Here is a 22,016-nt window from a genome sequence, read left to right on the forward strand (position 1 = left end):
CACCGACTTCATTCCATCTGATCTACTGATTCCCTTTTTTCTTTGGAAGAATTAAACAACCTAAAAATCATCATGACTGCTAATAGATATAACCATGCCGTCATGCAGAAAATTATTGATAATTATCATTCCTCAATTAGGCCGCATTCGAGTGTTAAAAGGGTTGTCATACCCTACCTTACATGAACATCAGAACAAATAGCATGGATTCTTAAACAAGATTAATTTATTCACCACCTTCAGACCATTTCGAAAACTGTCCTGTTTTCTACAGTCCATTAAGGATAAATCACCATTTCTGTCCTCGTCTGGTGTCTATCACGTTGACTTTCTTATTTCTGACAGACAAAGCCAGTCTGATTTGATAAGCTATTTGAGGAACTACATTATATTCTTGGAATCTGATATCTGTCCTTGCTTACCATGCCATTGATGCCACTTGTGAAAGTCTTAAGCAAATAATCGTAGGTTGTTTTAATTAAGAATCTGAGGATTACATTTTTTCTCTCTCATGAATGTTTATGTAGCCTTGTAATTTGAATTGCAAAACACTCACCATTGTTTCCTTTGAACTTTAATAGCGTGTTCTCCTGTTTACTCAGCTGTGATCGAGACACGAGTAAGAGAACACATGTTACGTGACTCATGATAGTTTTCACTGTTGTCAACCGATCTTTTCTTCTCACCCAGATATCTTGGTGACAAGGAAGTCACATACAGAAGTTAATAAATTCTATATTTTTTATGTGCTGATAGTTATTTAATTTATAATAATTCCTACTATACATTATAAATTATATATTTACATATTAGCAAAACAAGTGTTCTCTGCCAGGTTGGCAGGAAAACGACCCAGAGGAAGACCAAGATATAGGTGGATTGATACGGTACAAAGTGCCTTAGACGATAGAAATATAAGATCTGATAATGTTGGAGTCTTGACAAGTAACAGACTGATTTGGAGGAAAATTGTAGCTAGGAAGTTAGTAATGATGTAATTTTTTCATGTAGTACTATCATATCCTGTACACCCCTTGAGGGTACATGGCAGGAAATTGATGATGATGATGATGATATTTACATATATACAATAATCATCTTGACATATTATTTTTCAAAGTACAGCACCTAAGTGCTGCATATTATGATTCACTTTCTACATTATTTTTCAATAAAAAATTTTAATAATATATTATTTTTATGATTCTATATTATGCATTTACAACGCGTATTGTTCTGATATTTATCATGAAGTTCATACTTTTTTTTGTATGGTAGTAAACTGTAGTTGCCAATTTATAGTTGCAGGTAAATAAGATTACGTTTTTACAGTATATATACAATAACAATAAAATTATATATATTTACAATTTTTGCTTTAATGTATTTAAGTGCTGCATTAGTAATAAATGGATTTTTTTTTTTGTGTTGATCCCGGTTGAGAAGTGTAATGTCTTAGCTTGTATTCTCGAAGCTTTTTTAGTAAGCTTATCTGAGGATGGCACCGGTTAGTTATTCTTTATTGGTTTGATTGCTGTGTTGGACGTAGGCTGATGCTTGATAGATAAGGAGTGTAGGGTGCGCATTTTTTTGTTCGTAGTATGTCATTAAGGCTCTTTTCATGTTATTGTAGTTTGGATGGTTCCTGTATTCAAGAGGTAGTTCATTTAATATGTCTGGGAAGTAGGAGCTTCGAGTGACCTTTCCGTAGTGATTATTATATTTATATGTGATATAATTAGTTGTCTGAGGTCTTGTTATATGGTATGTATTTCTGGCTGTCCTGTAGGTGGTATTGAAATAATGTTTTAACATAGCTGCATAGTGACTTAAGTGTTTTGCTGTTAGTATTTTGTGTTCTGACATTGCAGTGTATATAAAGTCGGTATTGCTCTTTGTTCCCAAAAGATCAGCTTTATCATTTTGTATCGTAATGATATTAATCATTAAATTAAAGATTAGATTAAAATTTTTCAATCTAATCTAACTTAATCTAATCTGATTTAATCTAACGAGGATATTAGTAAAGAACTTAACATTGTTAGCATCCAGGAATGTGTTAGCAGCTAATCTCAGGTGGTATGGTCACTTAAACAGAATGGGAGAGGTAAGATTAGCAAAACAAGTTTTCTCTGCCAGGTTGGCAGGAAAAAGACTCAGAGGAAGACCAAGATATAGGCGGATTAATACAGTAAAAATTGCCTTAGAAGACAGAAATATAAGATCTGATAATGTTGCAGTCTTGACAGGTAATAGAAATTTGGAGGAAAATTGTAGATAGGAAGTTAATAATGATGTAAGTTTTTCATGCAGTACTATCGTATCCTGTACACCCCTAGAGGGTACATCTCAGGAATTTGATGATGATGATTATATTAATTCTTTTAGTTTGTAGTGTGCACAGAATGCATACGTTGTTATAGCGTGCCTTAGTATATGTTGGCATAGTGCTTTGTATATTAGTGTTTTCAGGCGTGTGGGAACTATGTCTTTTAACCTGTAGAGTTCGCCAGTTGAGCCTCCGTAGCTGAGTCAGTATAGACGCAGCCCTTTGGTCGGAGACTTGGATTCGATTCCCGTCAGTGACGTGAGGAACCTTTATCTGGTCGCTATCGCTGAAAGGTCAGTTAGCCGGTCTCATACGGAGGTAGGGTTTTTCACCCTGAAACTCTGGTTTTTCGTCCCCCAGAACAGGCAAACCTGTACCTGAACACACGCATCTACAGACATAGGATACACCGGGAGGCATAGGGCTGACCGTCTTATCCTCGATACGGTAGCGGTTAAGTGAATAGAAATCCTCGACACCGCCTTATCCTCGATACGGTACCGGTTAAGTGAATAGAAATCCTCGACACCGCAAGGTAAAATAGGAGGGAAGGAAGAAGAAGAAGAGTTTGCCAGTTATTGTTCGGAATTTGTTTTGTAGATGGCTTATGTGGCTATTCCAGTTCATATCTATATCAAAAAATTCCAAGGTATCGCATTGTTTCAACCTGAGTGATAGTAGTGGTTTTACTGTTCTGTGTGTGTTTTTTATGTTGGAGAATGGATGTTGGTTAGTTATATTATCAACTGGTTGACTCAGTGGAATTTTGAATATAATTAATTTTGTCTTATCAGAGTTTAGGCGTCATGATTTATGTTATGTTGCATATTTGTTTGGGCTATGCTTGCTTTATTATGGATGGATATTATAGCTGTATCGTCTGCATATCGGAACATCTTGTCTTTTGAGAGGTAGCTGGTCAGTGTCGTGCATATAGATGTTGAATAGATTTGGGGAGAGAACAGGTCCTTATGGCACTCCACAGATTACTGGTAGCTCTCTACTGCTGTTTGACCTGATGCGTGTGATTTGTTTTCTATTTTGAAGGTAGCTTCTGAACCACGTGTGCGTGCAGAGGCCCATCTATTCCTATATATCTTAGCTTTTCTAATAAGGTTTGATGTGTGAGTGTGTCAAATGCTTTAGTCAAGTAGATAAAGACTACCATGACAATTTGGTTTTTGTCTAAGGCGGTATTAATTACGTCTGTAAAATCTTCCAAGGGAGATGTTATTCCCTTATTTTTCTGAACACTGTATTGTGTTTTGGGAATAATATGAAAGTTCTTTGTGTATGTTGCGAGTTTCCTAAGCACGATCCACTCCAGAAAAAATTGATTGATAATTGGTAGTGTTGCTATGAGTCTATAATTATTGATTAAATTTCTTTTTCCATGTTCGTATGTGGGTGTGATTATGGCAGTCTTTAACATACTTGGTATTTGTCATTTGTCCGGTTTTAAATATTTTATTTATTAATTTTAGTAAGATCATGCTAGTTGCATGTTGCGTCCTTAGGTCTGATGCCGTCGATTCTTATTCCTTTGTTTGGTTTAATTTGATGTATTACAGAGAGAAGTTCTGCTTCTTTTATAATTGGGAACCATAATGTCTGTTTTGCTTGTGGTCCGAGTGGAAGATCACGTTTTATGATTGGAAGGATCTTTCTCTGTAGTTCTTGGATGGAGTCTATGAAGTAGTATTAGTTAAAGTCATTTGCTAGTTGTTGGATAGATTTTGCGTCTTTCATGAAGCCGTGTTTTATGGTTTCAGAGGCGGTGGTAATGGGAGCACAATCTAGCATCTCGTTGATCAGATGCCAGGTTTGTTTCATGTTATTTTGTGCGGTGGTTAATTTGTCTCTGTGGTAGTTTCTTTTTGCATTTCTTATCCGTTGTAAGGAGATTCCTTGTTATCTTATATTCGGTTATTAAAGCTGCGTTATTTGGATATCGCTTTAATTGTTTCCATAGATTATCTTTTCTGTGTATGTCTAAGATTATGTTTTGTGCTATCCAAGGATTTTAGCTTATTTTTGGACGAATTCTGACTTTCTTTGTAGCTTTGTTATATATTTCCTCCAGTGTGAGTTTAATGTTGTTGTGTAAGGTATCTATTGAATCTGGTGATGCCATGTGTTTTCAGTCGATATTTCGTATTTTGTGGTTGACAATTTCTTCGTCTATTATTGTTTTTGTGTTGCTTTTCAGGGGTGGTGCATTGCATGATATTCTCTTAGTGTGCAGGTTAAAAGCCGTGAAGTAATGATCTGCTACTTTGCACCTTATGACTGCTGCAGTGTAAGTATTTGGTGGTTCCCGAATTCTTATATGGTCTAAGCAAGAAGCAGTGATACTATTTCCGACTATTTCTTCTCTTGTACATGATGTGACGGTTGGTATTAGGTTATACATAGATAACATGTCTAGGTATTCTTGTTATTATGGTTTTCATTGGCAATATTTATGTTTATATCACCGATTATCATTATTAGGTATTCAAGTGAGCATAATGTTTGGCGTGAAAGTCAACAATTTAGTTTGTGCAAGAATTTTATCACGTTTAAGTTTATTGGCCTGTAGTTTAGTATTTAGTATTAAGCGGTGCTGTCGATTGGCGGTATTAATGATTTCGATACAAAGGATTTTAGCATGCTCAAGCTTAAAACTTCTTTTGCTATTAATTTCTGTTCGGGAAATATTAATATTCCACCCCTCTTTTTGTTTGTCGGCAGGATCTGTGTTGTTGAAAGCCTGGAATTTGGAAGACAATTGCTTCATTAGTAACGGATACTTTCGTTAGGACCAATATATCAACAACACCGGTGTAATTCTTCAGATAAGCCTCTAACATTAACCAATGTTAACTAATTTAACCGCTAACGATAATAAATCCGCTCCTCCAGAATAAAGTTGTTATAGGTACGGTGAATGCCATTACTGACAGACAGCATTGGATTTTATGAAGTATGACTCACAGCCGTTATCACACCTGTGATTTCTATTGGAGATCGTCAGGATGCGGTTTCTCATCTTTTCTGATGAATCTTATTTCACTCGCTTTTATTCTTTGTTTATTTATTGTCCAAATTTCGCTGTCATATAATAATATAGGCACTGCTAAATTAATGTATGTTTTTAAGCATGTTTCTTTTTGTACAAGATTCAGATTAAGAATTCTATTTATTATTGTTTGTAAATGACATTTCTGGATTGGGTTCAGGGCATATTGTAATTATATAAGAATGACGATTAATTTTTAGATAAAAACGATAATTCTAATCATTATTAACCGTGTTATTAAAATATTTTAATTACTATTAATTAAGCAAGATTAGTTTGAGTCTGTTTGTAATTATCCAAAAGGCTATGTTGTCTTCGTTTTGTTCTGACAAAATTTTTCATTTTTAATTCTTAGTTATTTGAAACTTTTTTATATTATTAAATGGTTTCATTCTTTTCTAAAGTTTTTTACAGAGATATTATCGATACAAATATATTGTCTTGTGTAAAGAATAAATTAAAATAATTTCATAAAAATAAATTAATTCGAACATTCATAACCGATTGTCGCAGCTAAGCGATCTGAAGCTACTAATTAAACACTTCTCAACGAGAGCAATTACATGTTTATCATTGTCTTTTCCATACCATTTGTTTTCAAGTGAATGTTTTTAGCAAAAAATGTCTCCTCTTTTACGATAGCGATGAAATCCTTATCTTAACGATCATTAATTAGATGAAAGCGTTTCGACCTAAATAACACTAGTTAACCATACGAGGGTAGTCTGAAACGTTCTCGGCCACGACCATAGATGGAAACACTATCGGCAAGATTGTTTTTTTCTAAGTTGGTACATCTGTCATAAGCATCCATGTGAAATTGCAAGTCACTCTATCAAGTAGTTTGTTTTATACAGCTGTCTGAAGCAAAAGTGTTGTCTGTATCCCTTGAAATGGATAAAATTGAGTATCACGCAGTTATAAAATTCTTTGTAAAAGAAGGTTTAACGCCAAAAAAGATTCATTCAAAGTTCATAAAAATTTATGGGCACTCTTCTCCGTGGTTTTCGACAATTAAGAAATGGGCTGCCTAGTTTATACGTGGCCGTACCAGCCTTGTAGATGACCCACGCGAACAACGTCCAAAAAGTGTAACAACACCAAAAATCATTGATCAAGTGCACGATATGTTATTGGATAACTGGCGAGTCCAAGTGCGTGAAATTGCTGGGAATATTGGCATTTCAAAAGAACATGTAGGATATATTTTGCATGAAGAATTGCAAATGAAAAAGCTTTGCGCAAGATGGGTGCCACGCTTGCTCACAGCAGATGAAAAACGCACTAGCATGAAAATTTCTGAACAGTGCTTGGAGCGTTTTAACAAGAATAAAACTGATTTTGTGCGTCGATTTATTACTATGGATGAGACTAGGATTCGCCATTATACACCAGAATCCATACAGCAGTGAAAACAGTGGACAGAAGCCGGTTGTTCAGCGCCAAAGAAGACAAAGTCGGTTCCATTAGCACAAAAGTTCATAGCATCGGTGTTTTGGGATGCTAAAGGAATTTGATTTATTAATTATCTAGAAAAGGGTAAAATAATAACTGGCGAATATTGTTCTGATCTTTTAACTAGACTAGACGAAAAAATTCGTGAGAAAAGACCCTGTTTGAAGAATAAAAATTCATCTTTCATCAGAACAATGCACCTGCCCACAAAGGTGTTTTGGCAATGGGAAAATTAATCTGCACTATAAATTGTTGGAACATCCATCCTATTCCCCAGATTTGGCTTACTCTGACTTCTATCTGTTCCCAAAACTAAAACTCTTCCTCGCCGGTCAGCGTTTTTCTTCGAATCAAGAGGTGATTGCAGCTGTAGAGGGGTGGTTTGCAGATCTTACTGAGAACCACTACAGGGACGAGATAATGGAGTTGGATCATCGCTGGAATAAATGTATTAGTGTTATCCCGAATTTATAATTTCAAAAATAATTTTGAAATTATAAATTCGTTTTTTCATTGTTAGGCCGAGAACTTTTCAGATCACACTCGTAACTTCAGAAAAGTAAGAAATAAGGACACAATAAACCGATAAAATTGTCAAAAGAGGAAACGTTGCTTGTAGTTTTTTCTTTAAAGTTTCCTCTCTTATTTATTTATTTTGTTGTTTTTTGTTGCTTATCAGCGAAGAGACTGTAGTGAAACGTCTGTTATTCTCGTTTCAATTATTGATTGCTTGATTTTGATTCAATTTTGTATGAGAACTTGATTATAAGATATTCTTGGAATAATAACATTTTGGGCCCTGTCAGAAAGAACTCGATTTGAGTTCTTTCTGAATCGCTAGAGTCCTTTGAATCGCTAGAGTCCTTTGTTAGGGCTTTTAATTGAAGTGAGTTACCCAATCTCATACGGTGGCAAGAAGCTTTTTCTCCCCGAAAATTATTATTATTATTATTTTTTTTTTTTTACAAGGAGTATTTTACTTATGGGCATGCCACCATAGTCGAGAAAATCTATACATCTTGTGACTGGAAGACATACTGTATGTTCGAATCCCAAAATCGGATTCGAGGCCCCTTTTATGTAAGCTTTTCAATTGAATGTAAATTAATCGGTTTGATGCAGACGCGACACACTTCTTCGTAGTGCAGTGGATAGGATGACGTGAGATATTTCTTCTAGTTCGAAAGAACTCGATTTGAATTCTTTAAAACGCTAGAGTCCTTTGTTAGGGCTTTTAATTGAACTCTTTAGAGACACTTGTGACATTATGATTATGAATTATAGACATGTTTACACAAGAATATTTTAATATTTGCCAAATATTTCAGTCTGAAACTAACAGACTATCTTGAGTGGCTACATAGGAACAGTTTTTAACAAGGTGGAATACCAACAATTGATCATTCAAAAGTAGAACGAGCCGCGTGATGTTACATTGCTAAGCATTAAAGAGAGGAAAAAATTTCATCCGAGTGATGATTAAATTATAGGTGAGTTACTCAATCTCATACGGTGGTAAGAAGCTTTTTCTCCCTGAAAATTAAGCTTGGTTAATCTATGCATTAAAAAATGCATAGATGTATATCTATGCATTTGTGTTCAACTGAAATATAAGAATGCGTTCTATTGAAACATTGCTAAGATTGTATCTGGCAGAAAAACTGTACAGAAAAAAAAAAAAAAAAACCAACAATATCTATAGCTAGTAAAAGTTATGTGTTTTAGAATTCTTTCAGATATCATACAAGTGACTTGTAGTTGTTGTTGGTGATGAAGCAAATTGAAAGCTCCAATATCAACAGTAGCACGTTAGATTTATTTTAGTTTGTTGAGGAAAGAAACAGACAATGAAATAACAAGCAGATTACAGATCAGTATACGACTGAAATGAATGGTTATTTAGCATCGGATGTCTCTACATAAGATAAAGGAGCCAAAAAATTCTCCTCAGAAATTGAAGGAGAATTTTTTTCATGAAATACTTCACACAGTTTTCCCCAGATCTTGAGATTTACTTAATATTGTTAGACGTACACATTGTGTAGTGTCCAAAAACACGTATTGGATAGAGGTTAGGAGAATAGAATCTTCCCAAGAATAAAATCAAGAGAACGAAAATGTGACTTTATAGTTCGATTCGTGGTTCCATAGAGCTGAGTTCATGCTGTAAAATAATTCTGCGTCACATCAAATCTTGTTTATTATCACTTTATTTGTAATAAAACAAAGTCTCCAGCATCTGAACTTTAGAATTCAAAGCGAATTAGAATTATAATTCACTTTAACTGTTACAGTGGCGAGTATAATGAAGAGAGAATGGTGCCATATGCTAGCTGCGAACCTTGAATGGAATAGTAGGCAGCTAATATAAGGCGCTATTCGAACCAAAGATGGATACTCATACTTAAATATTACTAGTGTCCCAGTATTTTTTTGGAACATATTATATTCGATATAGTAATGCATTTAGACAGAATAAAGTATATGTTATTGATTCTTCTCACTGAGCTAGGATTGAGAAAAATTTGCAAATAAGAGCTAATCTCACATAAAAAAAAGCTAACTTACGACACTGAAAACTCTATTTTATTATGAAATAGTTTTTGATACCATTTTGTTCTCATTTCTTTTGTTAACACGTAAAGCAAATTCTGGCACTGTACACACTGTAATTTTATTAATTTTACATTTAACCTCAAGTATGTGGTTCTTGCCTTTCAAATAAAAGAAAATGTTTAGCACTGTTTAATGGAATAGGAGTTTTTGTTCTTCCACTGTCATGCATGGCTAATTCAAATTCTAATTTTTATCAAAACTTTCTGGAGTTATTACGGTCAGAGTTTCTTCAAGTTGTTGAGTACTCATATACTCCCCGCTCTCCTTCTTTTGAACCAGTTTTGTTGAAATTTAGAAGGAAAATTTTAACGAAACATTTCAAACGGAAAAGAAATCAAATGAAAGAGCAAAGATGTTATAAAATATTCCACAGCTCATGAATTGTCTTAAGGGCATTCCTTTCGTTTGCGAAACCAAAATACGAAACGATGTTGTAGTTGAAATTCATCTTAATGCCTAATTTCATTTACTTCGTTCCTAAAAGTTTCTAATGAGAATCCTAAGAAGTTTATTAGCCGTTATCAAGAAGAATACCATGAGGTGTTCATAGTAATATTGGGTAAGAAGAGTTGTGCAATGTCATAATAATAAAATTATAAAGTATTAGAATGAGATTTACCTTAGGAAAAATTATTTAATATTTGTAGAATTTTCGGCTAGGTTTCCTAACCATCATACTTGTGTTTCGTAAAATTACAATTATTTAAATTTATTTCTTTGAATCCTAATTGTTGTAAATGGTTATCCTCCTGCAGTTCTAGACGGTTATCCTATTGTCACGAGTTTACAATTTAAGTGTTGTTCTAATTGCTTTGATCTCTTTTCAACTGCATTGAGAATGGCTAGGAAACCTAGTCGAAAAATCTACAAATATTAAATAAATTTTCCTAATGTAAATCTCATTCTAATACTTTATAATTTTATCCTTACGTTGTCGGCCTACGTCTCGATATTTACATCTATATGTGCAATGCCCCAATGAGAGTTCATGACGTCCTGTTAAATATAGGAAGCCTCCATGGCTCAGTCAGTATCGATGATGCCTTTTCGATGAAAAGACCTAGGTTCGAATCTAGTCCACAACAAGACCCTTTTTAAGAGCTTTTCAACCGAAGTTGAACGAAATTAGTCTTATACGGCTGTAATAGGATTTTCTTTTCCCGAAACGAGGTTTTTTTTTTTTTTTTTTTTTTTTTTTAATCTCTGAAAACAGACAAACCGGCCAATTACAGGTATAATGCACCGACCGTAATTGAAAATATTAGCCAAGTCATGCCAAACAACATAATTTATTCAAGACTTTCCCATTTAAAAAGGTCTTGGATACTTTGAAGCAAATTGTTTATGAGTTATATAAATATGTGTTATGCTACTTTTTTTATGACTGCCAGTTATTTAACAAAAAAATTAGAAGTAAGCATAATACTCATCCACAGAGTCATTAAAAATTAATTGCGCAGGATAATGTCTCTGTCTCTTAATTTTCTTTGCAGCTAAAAATTAAATACATGTTTGGTTTTGGCTCTTCCACTGTATATTCTTCAAGGACCTAAAGAATATTCACAAAACTAATAGTCGAAATTTAATGATAGCAACACACGCTGCTGACTGTTCTGATACATTTTTGGTAAGGGATGGGAGAAGAATAAATAAATGAACGAATAAAAATCAAATAATAAGTATGCTTTTCATAATTCTCCACTTTCTCACCCTAACAGATATGAAAGCGGCAAGTCATTAAACTAGAACCAAAATTTGTAACCTACCTGTCGAATTTCACTCGTTGATTTAGTTAGGTGGAAAAACAAATCCATGTGTTTAACCAAGCCTAGACAACCAAACGTTGGTGGTTATAAACAGAATAAACATATTTCGTTATCATTCAAAACTTACGCCAGTTTATGTCGTACGGCGCATCACTATACTTGATAATAAAACACCGTGTACTTTTCAAGCAGCGGTAGAACAAGGTCAAGGCGAGCGAGATATATGGTGTAACATGAATCTGAGTACAAACTGTATGCCTTATCCCAGCATTTCTTTCAAGAGTTAAACTTCGTTTAAAAAAATACAGAACTCGTATCTCATATGAGATGCAGAATAATACTCTCCCTTCAGCACGCATTTTGCGAAACCTTTCTCTATAACACGCTATGTACAATCCAGGAAAATGCGAACTATAGCAAAGAATGCTACCACCATCATCATCATCATCTCAAAAAAAAAGTCGTTTTGCTAAATACATGCTCTCGTAACTATGGGTAGTTATTACTTGTATTATTTTCTATTAGAGAAAAGTTATATGTGAAACAGGAATTAAGAAAAAAAGGAACAGCAGGCAATGATAGTCTATTGGAAAGATTTCACAATCATGCATGCGGCCTTTAGAGGTACCTAAATTGGGATTGGGAGAGGAATCAAAGTATATAATAAAAATCATTCTCCTTACTTTCTCCTTACTCACCAACTAAACATGGGTCCAAGTAACCTTTACACATTTTACAAATCTCCTAGCAGCAAATTCTTTGTATTTCGAATAGCCATGCTGTTACACAATGTAAGCTGGATCTCTCAATCATCAATTGGCAACATTAAAGTTGAGTACAAACTGTTTTTGGAAGCATAAACATAACATTGTTTAATCCGATCTTGGTGTTGTTCAAAATAAATCCACACAAGTCTTTCTGTTATGCAAATATCTTCCATGGTCTTAGCAGCTGGTTCTCCAGTTCCTCAATAACATAAAATGCATCCAGAACTGGCTATTGAAGAACTTAAAGTCTTACTTCACTTTTATTATAAACTGTTATTCACAATTGAGAAACTTTTATGAGCGCTAGGAATGAAAATATCATCTACCAGCTGTTGACCTGGTTGCAGATAGGAAATGACAGTGTTATCCTGGTTATGGAATATCTGGAGTGGTTTATAGTAATGATGTAAATGGAATTGGAACTCCGTAAAATTAGAAACCGTTTTATAAGTTTACTGTTAAAGCCGACATGTGTTTAGTAGGAACAGTTTTTAACACACTTTGCAATTCCATTGAACACGCTATTTTTGAAAATGTTGCTCATAAATATTAGTGAAACACAGATATCCTATCTTACTTTGTAAATGCTAATAAGAAAGAGAGAGAGGTAGGTTGATGTTTAGAATTATGTATGATCTATTCATACTAAGAAAACAGCAAACTTTGGACCGGAAATTGATTCATGAAACACCAGACATGGATGAATGCATAAAATGCATTCAAGTGATGGATGAATGAGAAAGATAGGTAAGTAGGAGTTGGTTAGAATTATGGCCCGAGCACTAACGTTATGAGGTCAGTGCTTTATGTCTATTAATGAAGCCTTTCTCTAAACTGTTTTTCTGTTTTCGTTGGGAAAAGCCAAAATTTCCAAGTAAAAAAAAAAAGCCTTCCACCTTTGAATGAGTCCGAGTAACAAACCTTTAGTTTAAAAGTCCTTATAAAAGTTTCTCGTACCCTTTGCAGTTCTCTTTACTACAATATTTCAAAAATATTTATAATAAAATTTATGTAATAATAAAACAGACAGATTGTAATTTTTTAAGTATCTTTAAAATTTTTTTCCCACTTTGATGATCGCTATTCCAACCTTATATCATTTTTTGCAGGTTCTATGAACCAGATGTGGCTAATTTAGCCATAGGAAATATGTCTTCAAGTTTTCGAAACATTTTACTACTTGGTAAGTGAAAGTAAATTGGCACTCATTCTTTTCATTATTATTTTTGAAATAATATTTTATTTTATGCGTAAAGTCTTATCAATAGTGATCAATAGTGGTTTTGTTAAAATGTGGCTTTTTTGGCCTTATTTTTTGACGTTTGTATATTATAGTAGCATATGTCATGTAACTTGTTCATATTAAGGCTGTTTTATCATTCACTTTAGATGTTATTTTTCTATTTTTTTACTTTATATGAACTAATATTCACAACAACACAGCGCCCTCTCTTGCGTAGCATTTTCGAAATGTCTCCACGAATTTATTCTACTTCTAGGAAAGCTTTAAATAACATTTTCCCTTCGCTTGGTTGACCCGTACATCTGTGAACCTTACGGTGACGCACCTGTGGTTTAGGCATTGGCTTCTCTGCGCGTGGAGAGCACGCGCCTGGTGGGCACACGGGGTCAGACTGGAACTTCTAACACTTCATGGCCTCTGTAAATCAGGCGTGTAGTATCCTCGCAAGCCATTCAAGTCTGCTCCACGTACCCCTAAAAGGAGAGCGAGGACGTGATGGGGGGGGGAGAGAACGAGGGCAGGGGATAGAAAAAAGAGAAAAGAGAGAGAGAGAGAGAGAGAGAGATTGAGTTGAATAAGTGATGTCTGTCATGTTTGTACTTGACCCGCGGTGATGGGGGAAGCCGCACAGTAACATAGGACTAGATGCCTGTTATAGCGGAACACTGAGGCGAGAATTCACGTTTCATACAACGCTGGCTGACGGAACAAAACTCTCTTTAAACATAAGCGGCGCGATGCACCCGGTGTACTAGGATGAGTATTTTCGCTCAAAATGTACACCAGAGGTCGCTACTATCGTAATAATGAACATGTTTGACACATAGTCGAAACAGAACTCAGGAGCGTTGTAGAAGACCTATACAGCTCGGATGAAGAGAATGTTTTTCCCCATTTTCTAATGAGAATATTATAAAAAGAACAAAAGTAAATAGAGAGAGGGCTATGATCAAGAAAATCCGAAGTATTCGTTAGTTCAGTAGGGAACTTGCTTTATGAATTTATACACATTGCACCAAAGTCCCATCACCAGACAAAATGAATTTTTCATGGTCTAAACACACTTTCTCCGTGGGAACCATATTTTAACACCACCACCCACACCATTTTATCTTCACTGGTACATACAATTTCGAGTTTAAAACGTCTAGATTAGGGACTCAAGTATATTGCAATAATGGGAAGAAATCGTCACCGCAAATTCTAACCCTATCTCCGTGATTCATAAAGGTAGTGAATTCTAGCACTTCCACTCGTTTATAGACTTGTAAAGTTAGGACTCACTTGAAAATAAATGCTCATTCTGCTTTATAGTAGACTGCACCTTTTTCAAAATAATGAATAATGATAATAATTTTAATAAATGTATTTATATTTCCAGCTTTATAGTTATGTGCAAAGTAGTCCCTAAGAAAGATTTAGGGACGACTTTGTTATTATTATTACATAATCGTTACTTTCTTTACACACTAATTTATGGAAGGAAACATCTATTTGAAAGGTAATATTATTATAATCACAATTCTAAATGGTATCCTCTAAGCCAGTGGATGCCAAGGCCCCCCTTTGGAAAAATTAAAATATTTCACGCCTCCATCGAAAAAAAATCGTAATACAGACATATATTATTATAATATTTATTGTATTTATATTCAAGATTTTGCGTTTGTGAGCTTTTTTTGTGCTTCTTATCAATATCTTTGAAATAAAACTTATATGAAAAAGAATATATTTACTAATATTCAATAAGCGGCGAAATACGCAGGAAGCAATATTTGTGAACCAACACCAATGTGTGACTTTTTCCATTAAAATATAAAAAAATAACAAAAATGAATAATAAAAATTAAATACATTTCTTTTAAGATTAAAAAAAAAGAACTACTTAGTCTTAAAATATTTTAAATTTGTTTTCATTATTTCACGGCCCATCAACAAAACGTACCCCCCCCCCCCAAGGGGGCCGTGGCCCATAGTTTGGGAAGCGCTGCTCTAAGTTACTTGGTTAGCTTTTTTTTTTTTTTTTGAAGATATCGTAGTAATTAATTGACAATTTATTATCCCTTAATCGTATCGCATGATGTAATTACATTGATGTCTCATCTATTTATGATTTCTGTATAAAAGTTCACAGAGGAGTTTTTCAGGTCCCTGTAGGTGGAGATCGTTCATAGGTCACTGGATGTGCATTTAACATTGAAAGTATATAGTATAGTAACTTCTTTTTTTTTTTTTTTTAATCTTATCAGGAGGTACATAAAATTTCAAACTAGAGAATTTTTAGAGTTTATCAATAATAATAATTATTGATAAACTCTAAAATCAGCTATGCTTTTTCATGTTACATTCCTATAATTCACTAATACCATTGAGGAGTAAAACATTGAAAAGTTAACACAGGATTTGTGAATGCTGTAATGTTTTGTGTGTGGGGGGGGGGATGCTGATAAAGAAAGCTCTCCTTTGAAAGATTAGAAGCAAAGGGTATGAATGAAAAACGGTTAGTTCTACCAGTGAAATTAAACCGATTTTATTTTATTTCGTATGGTGATTCAACGGTGGTGAGCCCCTTTTACGGGGAGGTACGACACCACCTCAATCCTCCCTATTTTTATCCGGGCTCGGGAGCGGCATAGCTGACAATTCAGACCTATGGCTGGATACCTACGCCCAAAACTGGCTAACTTTGCTTTGGCTGAGGAAGATCCTTAAGCTCCTCTCGTCGCCGACGGGAATCGAACCCAGGACATTCCTTCACCAGGCATATGGTTGCCAAGAGCAAAGCCACTCGGCTAACAACGCAGATATTAAACCGATAATAGATGGTGAGCGGCTACCATTCGCTTTGACATTAGATGAAATTGGATAGTTGATAGTTGCCAGTGCAAATATACAATATCCATATACGAGTTCTGCCTACTTCTTGATTAGCTACCACAAAGATTCCAAGTGATCAACCCGATTGAAAAACTCTTAAATATCCCGGTGATGAAAGACAATAATACGCTCTCAATATAGGATATCATGTATGCCTTTAAAGTATAGTTCCTACTGGAACAATTGCTATTTAGTCCTCTTTCTTCCTAGCCATTTTTGGATCAAAAGATGGATAGAAATGTTTGCATGTTGTACGTTATTACTGCATCGGGAGGGGGGGGGAGGAGAGAAACTGTAATAAACCTTTGCATATGAACACAATTATCATCACCATTAAACGGAAGTCTCTGACTAGAACTGCGTATTGTAAATAAAATAAAGGTTCATCATTCGAAGGATATAATTAACAGTTAAAAGTGCTGGCGTTACTGTATTGTATTTTCCAGTGAATCTTAAGTGTTAAGATTCACCAGAAAAATATGGGTATTTTTTGTCTCATTAATTAACAAAGGTACATTTGGTTGGTTCCTTTGGAAAAGAATCATAAAAAGTAACTTGAAATATGCGATTTTCATCAACTGCAGTCGACGCCTCAATGGCACGCCTAAGAAATATTCGGTCGAATGCTGTCTGTTTTGAAAGAGAGGAATGGAATCAGTTAAATAAAGAGAAGAAATTTTCCAGTTGTTTTCGAGAGATGAATTGATTCAGCTGGACTCTGACAAAGGTAGAAGTATTTTTTTCTTTACGAGACTAATTTTTTATTCCTCAGAAATAAGAAGAAAAAATTTTTAAATGGATCTAGAGAATACATCGCCGGCAGATGACTTTAGTTGTTTAATTCAACCCATTCATGTAGAAATTAATAAAGAGAATGGTTTTTGGACATTTGTTTAAGCATTAATTCACACTGTTCGCTATACCCTTAGTATTATACTTGGTCTATCTACTCACTGATGAGATCTCAATAAAGATCGAAACCGGTCTGGGTAGTGACCTCCCACCATAATGTATAACATCATATATCTCCTAGGAGATTGGTTTTACATTATGGAAAATACTAAGAATAGCGATCAGAACTTTCTCCACCTTTGCAACGAGTTGGCGTAGTTTGTACTACGTTCTTAACTACGTGCTTTAGCGTACGCTAGTAGTCGCCGATACTTTTATAGTTACTATATTCGGCATGAAACTTTTTGATTCCGATCTTTGAGTTTCTTATTCGGTTTTAAAACAAAGTGGGATTTAATATCCCCTTAATTTAAATAATGTTTACATCGCCGAAATGAAGCCTATTGGCTCTTTACTTTAAATAATTAATTCACACTATTCCTTCTGTTGTTTTGCTTATTCAGAACAACTGGCTTTTTGAAACATTAATCTGTGAATAAGCTTGATTGATTGATTTGTCTCGTCCATCCCTTTAGGTCGGGTGAATCCCCTAATGAGGGGTTTACGACAAATTTAATGCAGCCGGTTCGTCACTCCTCTACTGCATCCCCTAAGAACAATATTCATAACTGTAGATTAGTTTGTTCACTGGGGATGGTTTGCCTGTTCTGTGGGATGAAAAACCTGAGTTTCTGAGTGACAAAACTCCCTCCACCTCCGTATGAGACCTTCTAACTCAACTTTTGTCGAAAGAGACTAGATAAAAATTCCTCACGTCATGGACGGGAATCGAACCCAGGTCTTTCCGAACAAAGGGCTTCGTCAATAGCTACGGAGGCTCTTGAACAAGCTTTCGATGAGGTGAATTTTTCTTTCTCTTGTACCTTGGTTAGCTTTATCAATAGTAATCTTCTAAACTCCTTGTCATATGAATATGCTTCTCCTCCTATTCAACTTTAGAATACACGTTAAAAAAAATTCATAAAGAAATCGATGCACTTGTTTCTTTTGCCATAAGGGCAAGAAAGAGTGATGGATTTGCTATATAAGGGTGATAAAGGTTGACTAAAAAATCAATAAATAAATAAATTACTATTAGATGTATTGTGATATGGACAAAATAAATGTTGCTGATGAGAGATGAAAGAGCAAAACCTTCACTTGGAACTTCAGAACTATGCCAGAGAAAGCAGTGTGGAAAATCCTTTACTTTATTTTCCTTTATTTTGCCGAAAGTGTTGGTTGTTGCAAATTTCATTCGGACTTTTTTATGTGAGAGAGAGAAGAGTTTCCTAAAGTGTGATACGCGTACCATAGGAGTACGCAAGGTCTTTGGGAGTACCAGGCACTTTTTCGAAATGTTGATTATCGTCTTCTTTACTTTTTAAATTTTTGTCACCGCATTGTCGCAGTTAAGCGCAAGTCTGTTCTATAATTAATTTTTCACTAATAAAAAAAAAAAAATTTAAAACATTCAAAATCCAAAGTTTTAAACAAAATGCGTTTCTTGGCATGTATCGACTGACCTCCATTAGAACCACGTCTGGTTGACGACATGATCGCTTTCGAACCGACGCGCTACGAACTGTTTTGCGTTTAAAGTTTAACTTAAAATTGTTCGTACTACGCGTGGTCGGAACTGTTCGCAAAATTTCGGAATCATTCGAATCTTAAATCGCAATGGCACTCAGCGTTTATTTCACCGCTCGTGCTTGGAAAACACTGCGCTAGAAGAACGTACAAGATCTGAAAGAGGATTGCGTCGCATTCTTGCCTTGCAGTCTCGAGCATTCGTTTAGTAGTCTCTGAACGTACAGACATTAATTTACTGGATCGAGATCGTAAGTTCTGACTAGTGTTTATCACCTACGAAATTAAATATTAAAATTTCAAATCCGTAAAAAGATTCTGATTCTCATGTCATAAGATAGGTTCATTTTTACAGGCATTTTTGTAATAGTCATTCTTCGGCTTCCTCAAGCCGATTTTGTGTTAATTCTCATATATTTTCCTAATTCTGACGATTTTCTTAATCTAAAACTTAAAAATAAACAAAAATTTTGTCTTTGGTTAGAGCAGTTTCCTATAAAAATCTCTTTTAATAATTGAAAACATTTTTGGTTACTCTTTTGTGATCATCTTTTGCTTCCAAATCTTTTATTTTTATTTATTTTTAATGATCATCTACAGATCACGCGGGCGTTCAAGGCCCAAAAAGAGAGAGAGAGTTTCAGTTGCGATGAATGTGAAGAACAAGCTTTGTCACGTGAGACCTCAACTGGCAACTTTAAGATTTGTTAACGTCTAGACTTACTATCAAGCAATAGCTGCCTACGCGCCACCCTTCGAGTTATCATGATTGCTCGAAGGGTGTTCGAGCTCACTTTCAGCAGAAACAGAAAACGCATGTCTCAATTTTTAACGGCACGTTTACTGAGTTAAAAGATTTAGAATGCACTATCGAACTAGCGGTTAACAGATCGTATGGAGTCCTACATACGTTTATTCGATAAGTTCCGCGTTGCGCACATTGAAATCTTTCATTTATTTTATTATATTTGCTGGATTGGTTGGTTGAGTGGATAGCATACCTGCTCTTCAACCAACAGACTGTGAGTTTAAATTTCACCTTGGGCATGGCTGTTTTGTTAATATATTTAGGTGGTAGATGAATTTCATTGTGTGATGTAAGACTACTATTAACATCACCGAACTTATCGCAGGCGTGAGTGATTTGAAACAAAATCATATTTGGTCTTTAGAGTAAGGTTCTCTAAATACTGATTAACTTATCTACTCTACTAATGTGCTAATGTACTGGATTTTATAAACTGTGTTAGTTTAAACTGTCATTAAAATTAAAAAAATAATAATTATAAGATTTCACAATTCAGTCTCATTCTGGTCTGTGAAACCTCAACTGCAATTTCACTGATAAATATAACTTAGCCTCAGTTTAGTGTAAGTTGAGATGGCGCAACTAATGTTGCGTTTCAACATTAGTTTCGTTGTCAACAAAAAATAATCAACGAATTGATCCTGGATTCGAATCGGGATGATGACTGATAGAACGTTTTGCTACTAACCTGAGGTTGCGTTTGTTGACCTAGGAGATAAGTATAGAATTCTTCTTCCAAGAATCTCCACGTTTCATTACTTAAAATCATCCTAAAATTTAGAGGAGAATTCTAAAAAAATAAAGTAATGTTTTCAGACATTTTTCACGTGAAACTAATGATTATATCAGTAATTGCAAAGTATAGAAATTTCATAAAACTAAAATTATGTCTAAATAATATGCAAAGAAATTCTTTGTATAGCCAGTTTTGGTTCTCTGGAGTGAAGAAATAATTTTCTTGTTGTTGGTTTTAATTATATATTTAATAAGAACGTATAGTTGTTTTCAGAAGTGTCGGGCAACATCAAAAACTAATTCTAAAAGACATTCTTTTCATCGATAGAATTTCCTCTTCTTTTCAAGGATACTTGAAAAGAGAGGAAAGCCTGTAGTCATGTTCCTGTATCTAAGATTTAGCTTACCATTTAAAAAATGTTCTTGTACTTCTTTCACTTTTGTGCGTGTATGTAATTATTTCTTTTCTTTTCTTTTTTTGGTGATCTTCCATTCATTTGCCAAACTCTGTCTAAGTTTCTTTTTTCTTTTACTTTTCTATTTATTGCATTTATTCGAAATTTATTTGTTATCTTTGAATTCTTATTTTATCTTGTTGAACTTTAGGAACAATCGGAGGGAAGCTCATTTCACCAGTCTAAATTTCGCTTTCGTCTTTCGTCGTATGTTCTCGGCGTAGGCACACTGAAAAATGAAAATATAGAACCTTGAACACTATAGAATTTTAGCTCTCTCTCTCTCTTAATATTTTAACTTTTGACGCTATAAACTGTTCGAAAGTCGTATTTTATTACATTTCTATTATCATTATTTATTTTATTTATAAATCAGTGACTACTGTGATATTTTGGATACTGGGTGATTTTTTTTTTATCTCTTATATTCTTTCAAATTTTGAAAAACCCCTATAAGGTTTCTTCGCTTTCTGGAAGGAATTCGAACACAAGTCTTTCCAATCGAAAAGCATCGTTGATACCAACTGAGCAGCTAGTCTCTATAAAGAATATTTATATTTACCATGTCCAAGGACCTTAGTGATTACACATGTACTAGTTGCTCATCAGAAAATGCATAAGCGCTATTAGATTCATTTTACTGTTCTCTCTGTTTGTCTATATGGATAAAACAACTCCGCTCCGGTTGGATAGATAAACCAAATTTTAATAAAATTTAGTACTTAAGTTCGATGCAAAATTGTGTCGAAAAACCTCAGTTATGTTTAAAAACTGGAGTAGTTACAAGTGTTTCCAAAAAAAAGTAAATACAATTAAATTTAAATTGAATTAAATTAAGCCATTTGTAAATGAAAAACATTTCAAAAACATATAAAATAATGATTTCCTAAGTTTGGCTAAAATTGGGCTATTTTTAATTCCAGAAGTAAACATAACGCGTCGAAATGATATAAAATTATATACTACAAACGATAATAAAAAAACTGTATTACATAAAGCAAAAACAGATTTTTTGCTAAAGTTCCATTGTTGTGCTAAATAAATTAGGTCAGTATGTAGGAAATGTATGTTTCTATGATAGTCTTGAATCATTATTTTTTCTACTGCTTTAGTTTATCAATTAGAAAACAGGGTCTAAAACCCAGGTTTTTATATTGGATACTCAAAACAACTTGAAGAATCCCAAATCTCACCCTCAACACTAGTGGTTTAAGTTCCTACTTTCTGCCATGCACAAACTTCTGATATCATAACGGTTTGTTCCAAGTGATGATAAACCAGACGTTTTTGTCGAGGTGACAACAAAGTAAGAAAAGTGATTTTCTCCCACATAAGTTTGCTACATAAACAACACGCTGATGTGGGAGGGAAACAAAACACTTGACATCTGTGTGATGGGAATCGTACGTGGGGGAGGGAGTCT

This window comes from Typopeltis vanoorti, chromosome 17 (genome assembly GCF_054136105.1).
Source record: "Typopeltis vanoorti isolate ZY-2024b chromosome 17, IOZ_Tvanoo_1.0, whole genome shotgun sequence".
NCBI lineage: Eukaryota > Metazoa > Arthropoda > Arachnida > Uropygi > Thelyphonidae > Typopeltis > Typopeltis vanoorti.